This window comes from Bos javanicus, chromosome 6, assembly GCF_032452875.1.
Source record: "Bos javanicus breed banteng chromosome 6, ARS-OSU_banteng_1.0, whole genome shotgun sequence".
Classification (NCBI taxonomy): domain Eukaryota; kingdom Metazoa; phylum Chordata; class Mammalia; order Artiodactyla; family Bovidae; genus Bos; species Bos javanicus.
Genome location: NC_083873.1, coordinates 25448072 through 25454102, shown reverse-complemented (window position 1 = coordinate 25454102; position 6031 = coordinate 25448072).

The following is a 6031-nucleotide window of genomic DNA, read 5'->3' as shown; positions in this document are numbered from 1 at the left end:
TAGAACTAACAAATTCAGCAAAGTTGAAGATGCAAAATCAACACTTAAAAATCAGTTGCATTCTGATACACTACAATGACCAAATCAAAAAGAAAATTAAGGGGAAAAAAATCCCACGTCCTATAGCATTAGCAAGGATAAAATACTTAGAAAAAAAATTAACCAAGGAGGTGAAAGACTTATACACTGAAAGATAAAAGACAATGCTAGGAGAGATTAAAGAAGAAAGGAAATAAATGGAAAGACACTCCACATGTATCGACTGAAAGACAATAATGCTAAACTGTCCGTACTACTCAAAAAGATCAACAGATTCAGTTCAATCTCTGTCAAACTCTCAATGACACTTCTTATAGAAATAGAAGAAAAACTGTAAAATTCATATGGAATTTTAAAGGACCCTGAATAACCAAAACAATCTTAAAAAAAAAAAAAAAAAAGGCAGCTAGCAAGCCTCAGACTCTTTGATTTCAAAACATATTACAAAGCAACAATAGTTAAGACAGGGTAATACTGGCATAAAGATAAGCATACAGACCAATAGAAAAGAATAGAGGGCCCAGAAATAAACTCTTGCATACATGGCCAGATGATTTTCAACAAAGGGCTGAGACTACAATGGGAGACAAATGATGTTGGGAAAACCGGATATCCATATGCAAAGGTATAAAGTTACCTTATACTTTATAAAAAATTAACTCATTTGATTAAAGACCTAAATGTATGAAGCTATGAGTCAAAAATAAATAAATAAATAAATAAATGTAAGACCTAAAACTATTAAGCTCCTAGAAGAAAACAGGGGAAAAACTTTAGGACATTCAATTCAGCAGTGATTTCTTGGATATGATACCTACAACACAGGCAATAAAATTAAAGATAAATGGGACTCCATCAAATTTTAGAACTCCATGGCACAAGAAACAACATAGTGAAAAGGCAACCTATGGGATGGGAGAAAATATTTCCAAATTATATATTTGATAAGGGATTAATATCTAGAAAATGTAAGGAAATTTTATAACTCAATGATAGAAAAGAAACCAATTTTAAAATAAGCAAAGGACTTGATTAGACATTTCTCCAAATAAAATTTTACAAATGGCCAATAAAAATGTGAAAAGATGTTCAACATCACTAATCATTAGAGATGATCACAAGGAGATATCCCTTCTTTTTTTTTTTTATACCCATCAGAATGGCCACTATCAGAAGAACAGAAAATAAGTTTTGGTGAGATACAGAGAAGTTGGAATGCTCACACATTGTTGATGGGAATGTAAAATGGTATACCTATCATGGAAAACAGTATAGATTCCTCAAAAAATGGAATTAACATACAATTCACTAATCCCATTTGTGGGCATATATGGAAAAGAAATGAAAGCAGGATTCAAAGAGACAGATGTACACTCATGTTCATCACAGCATTATTCAAAATAGCCAAGAGGTGGAAGCAATCCAAATATTCATGAACAGATGAATGATAAAGAAAATGTAGTACAATGGAATACTGTGCAGCCTAAGAAAGAAATCCTGTCACATACTATAACTTGCATGAACCTTGAGGACATTATGCTAAGTGAAGAACCAGTCATAAAAGGACAATATTGTATGACTCTACCATATGAAGTATCTAAAGTAGTCAAAATGATAGAAAGATAGTTACCAAGGACTGGTGGGAAGGAGGAAGGGAAATTAGTGAGTATAGAGTTTCAGTGTTGCATGATGAATATGTTCTAGAAAGCGATTCCCCAACAATGTGACTATACTGGGTTGGCCAAAAAGCTCACTAGGGTTTTTCTATATAATCTCACTAAACCATACACTTAAATTCGATGTTATATGTTTATCATAACAAAAACCTAAAGTGGAAAATATATGACTTGAACAGCATAGTTAACAAACTTCATAAAATGAGTGTTCCCTCATTTTTAGTTCTCTACAAAGAATCTGTGTAAAATAGGTATTTGCTTTTGGTATGTCTCACAGATATTCCCATAAAACATTTGGTCCTGGATTTTATGATACTAAATCAAATTACTTAGAATTATAAAATTATTTATGGTACTAAATTTTTTTGGTGATTTTAATTTTTATAAGTCATTTCACATAAACTTTCATGTGTATTGACACAAAGTAGTTTATAATTCCCATTTGTTTACAATTTAATATCTCCATCATTTCTATATTATCTTGTCTCCTTAAAGTTTTCTTCTTTAAAAGACTATTTTTTTAAAAAAATTGTTGCCTTCAGCCTCTTAACTGTATGTTTGTTTTACTTTTAATGCTGATTTTATCTTGTTTCCCTCTTTCAACTTTGAATTTTATTCTGTTCTTTTATAACTTGTTAAATTAAATGCATGGCTCAATAATGCTAGTCCTTCTTTTTCTAACTTAATGGGCTATAAATTTTCCTCTAAACTGTTTTACTACATTCCACAAGTTTTCATACAGATTGTTTCATTAAATTTACTTTTAAATATTTTCTAATTTTTTCTTTTGTAACCTATAAGCTGTTTTGATAAGCCTTTTCAAAAAAAATTTCTCAAACATATGCTTTTTAAACTTGTTGTATTTTTTTAATGATTTATAATTTAATTGCATTGTGATCAAATAATATGATAGGCAAAAATGATCCACAATAATTTTCTTGTGGGTAGCTTTGAGGGTTAGCATATGGTCAATGTTATAAATGTTCCATACAACTTGAAAATAATGTGAATTTTAAAGTCGTTAGATACACAGGTATATCCATTAAACCAAGCTTGTTAATTGTGTTGTTCAAATCTTACATATCCCATCTAATTTTTCTCTTCATGCTTATTTTCTAACTATTATGGTAGATGATGTAGTTCTGTGGTCTTTGTAATTTTGTTCACTTTGATTCATGCATTTTGAAATGACGTGTAAATGTAGTTTAGAATTTTATAATTAAGTTATAAGAAATTATCTGCAATATTGTTTTTTATGGTTCTAGGTTGCAAGCCTTTCCTCTTGTCCCACAAGTTTATTTTCTACTTTTACTGTTATTAGAGAAGTTGCCTATATTATTTTTACTTTTGAAATTACTTTCCTTTGTGATTTAACAGATACTTTTATGAATGTCCCTTATGCACTGGAAAACTTTTCACCTATAGAACTGGATATATATCAATTATATCTCTTATTAATTCTAGCATTTACATCTTCCATAAATTTATATTTTGTCCGCCTGAGCTATCATGTATTGAAAAGAATGAATTAAATTCTCCTTATACAACTGCATTTCTTATATATATTTCATATAATTCTCAGTTTTCTTTCAATGAATTTGAATATTATGCTACCTGGTGCACAGATATTCATAACTATGATATGTTCACTAAGGATTACTTTCTTGAACACTACAACATGCCTTTCTTTTGCTTGTTTCACTATAAAGTGTTGAACCTTCCACCCATGTTAAAACTGTGACTTCTGTCTTCCTTTTTATTATTACCCTGATACGCTTCTATTTTAACATTGCTGAGTAAACTTACTAATACAGCAAATACAGCATAAGTAATAAAGTAAATACAGTAAATACAGCATAAGTTTAGGTTTTGAGTTTTTAAAATCTCATCTGAGTGACTTTAGACCATATCTGGTGATGGGACAGACAGATACTGTCTTGTGTGGTCACTGTTTTATGTTAGTACTGTTTTTTCAATGTTTCCTAAAGCAACTCTGACTTCCATACTTTGATAAATGTTCGTTCTAATAATTTAGAAAGTTTGAATATTCAGAATCTTATCAATTCAAAATCCTTAAAGCAAAGCCTAAAACAAAGGGTTTTATTATTCCTTTTGGGGGGCAGGCAATGTCAAAAAGGAAGAGTGAGAAATGAAGAAAATGAGACAAGAAGTGAAGGGATGTCAATATGAGAAGGTATTATCAAGTTAGCTGCTGTTTGGTTTCAAACCAGTTGACTGCTTAACCCTAAGGGATAGGCTAAATGGGATAACATTCCCATTTTACAAATCAGGACTCTTGAGACCTAAAAAGGTTGAATAACTTGCCCAGAGTCACACAACTATCATGTTGCAGTGGGGAGATTTAAACCAACTCTTTCCACTAATTGTATTATCTCTTGATTCTGTCACTGGTTCTCCCCTTCCTATTTAAGTGCCTACTATATGTGTCTAGCAAGAAGCCAAGAAAACAGAGATAAAAATCTCTTGCTAACTGCAAGAAATTTCAGTGAGCGTTCTAGAACACTGCTGTCATTAATTCTAATCTCTGCCATTCTTTTTTCTTATTTATTCACTTTTTACAACAGTTGTCTGTACTATTCTTGGCGCTGTATGGACAATTCTTGCCTTCTATCTATATCATCTCAGTGACCATTCCCAGCTATAAGGTGAAATAATATATAATTTTACCTTCTAATTATAATTGGTGGGTTTCATAATTGTTCATTCACCTCTTAAAGCATTCCTAAAAGGAATCTTCAGAATGGCTTTCTTTTGGCTTTTCCAAAGCCAAATTAAAATTCTCCATAGTGCAAACACTCTGATCTCTGGAGAAACAGTCTCAACAATGTCCTTTCCCTTAAACAGGAGCTTGCTTTATAAAGACCATGCATTTTTAAAGAAATGAAATGAGAAAGCAGCCAAGATGGCGGAGTAGAAAGACCTTGAGTTCACCTCTTTTTAGGAGCACACCAAAATCACATCTGCATAACAATCACTGATGAAAAAGACTGGAAGCTACCAGAACTAAACACATCAAGAAGGAACCACAAGAGGGCCAGGAGGGGCAGATTCACAATATAATCAAATCCCATACCCTCCAGGTGAGTGACCCACAAACTGGGGAATAATTAGGCTGTAGAGGTTCTTGCACAGGAGAGTTCTGAGCCCCACATCAGACTCCTCAGCCTGGAGTCCGGCACTGGGAAGATGAGTTCCCTGAACGTCTGGCTTTGAAGAAGGAGCAGGGCATGCAGTCAAGAGCCCTATAGGACTGGAGGAAATAGAGACTTTACTCCTAAAAGGCACACACAAAGTCTTAAGCACACTGGGACCCAGAGCAAAAGCAGCAATTTGATAGGAGCCTGGGCCAGACCAACCTGCTGGTTTCGACCAGTCTCCTGGAGAGGCAGGGGTGGCTGTGGCTCACACTGGGGGCACAGACACTGGTGATGGACACACTGGGGAACATCCAGCCTGGTGAACACTGTTGCTGTTGACAGTTAACATCTTGGCTCATTAGCACCAAGACCATCAGATCCACTGAAGCCTGTGGACTTCAGTGCTAAGATGCTTCAGGTCAAACAACAAATTGGGCAGGGACATAGCACCACCCAACACAAATAGGCTTCCTAGAGAACACTCAGCCCAAGCCTCTGGACTCACCTCTAGACACTGCCCAGCCCACCAGAGGGCCAAGACAAATCAAAATCAAACAAACAAAAAAAACCCAATCAAAAACGTACAGATAATCTAAACAAACATGTCTCCAAAGAAGATATACAATAGCCAATAGGCATGTGAAGAGATGTTCACATTGCTAATTATTAGAGAAAAGCAAATCAAAACTACAATAAGTTATCACCTCACATCAGGCAAAATGGCCATCATCAAAAAGTCGACAAATAAACGCTGGAGAGCATGTGGAGAAAAGAGAACCCTCCTACACTGTAAGCTGGGCATGTAAATTGGCACAGCCCACTAAGGAGAACCGTATGGAGGTTTCTTAAAAAACTAAAAATAGTTACCTTAGAACTCACCAATCACACTCCTGGGCACATTTCCAGAAAAGACAAAAACTCTTAATTCAAAAGATACATGCACTCCAGTGTTTGCTGCAGTACTATTTACAATAGCCGAGACACACAAGCAACCTAAATGACCGCTGACAAATGAACAGATAAAGAAAATGTGGTGTGTGTGTGTGTATATATTTAACACAATGGAATGTTAAAACAGAATGAAATAATGCCATTTGTAACAACACTGATGGACCCAGAGATTACCATACTAAGTCAAGTAAATCAGATAAAGACAAA